This window comes from Portunus trituberculatus, chromosome 12, assembly GCF_017591435.1.
Source record: "Portunus trituberculatus isolate SZX2019 chromosome 12, ASM1759143v1, whole genome shotgun sequence".
NCBI lineage: Eukaryota > Metazoa > Arthropoda > Malacostraca > Decapoda > Portunidae > Portunus > Portunus trituberculatus.
Genome location: NC_059266.1, coordinates 4,633,039 through 4,633,286, shown reverse-complemented (window position 1 = coordinate 4,633,286; position 248 = coordinate 4,633,039).

Below are 248 nucleotides of genomic sequence, written 5' to 3'. Positions count from 1 at the left end.
GCCGTCGTGTCCCTCTGTCCCTGTGTCCCGGTGCCCCACATGACGGGGAGGTGCTTAACAATGCAGGTGAGGCTGGCGAGACTCCCATCGACTCGCCACACCTGACCTTTTCCGAGGCAGCGCGAGGCCCACCCTGCGCCGCCTGATTTAATGATGTTTCTGCAGCCAGGCACAGCGATGGTATTATTATTAACACGCAATTCCTTCATTCAGGGAGCGCGGCGTTGTGGCCATTACTGTGTGTGTGT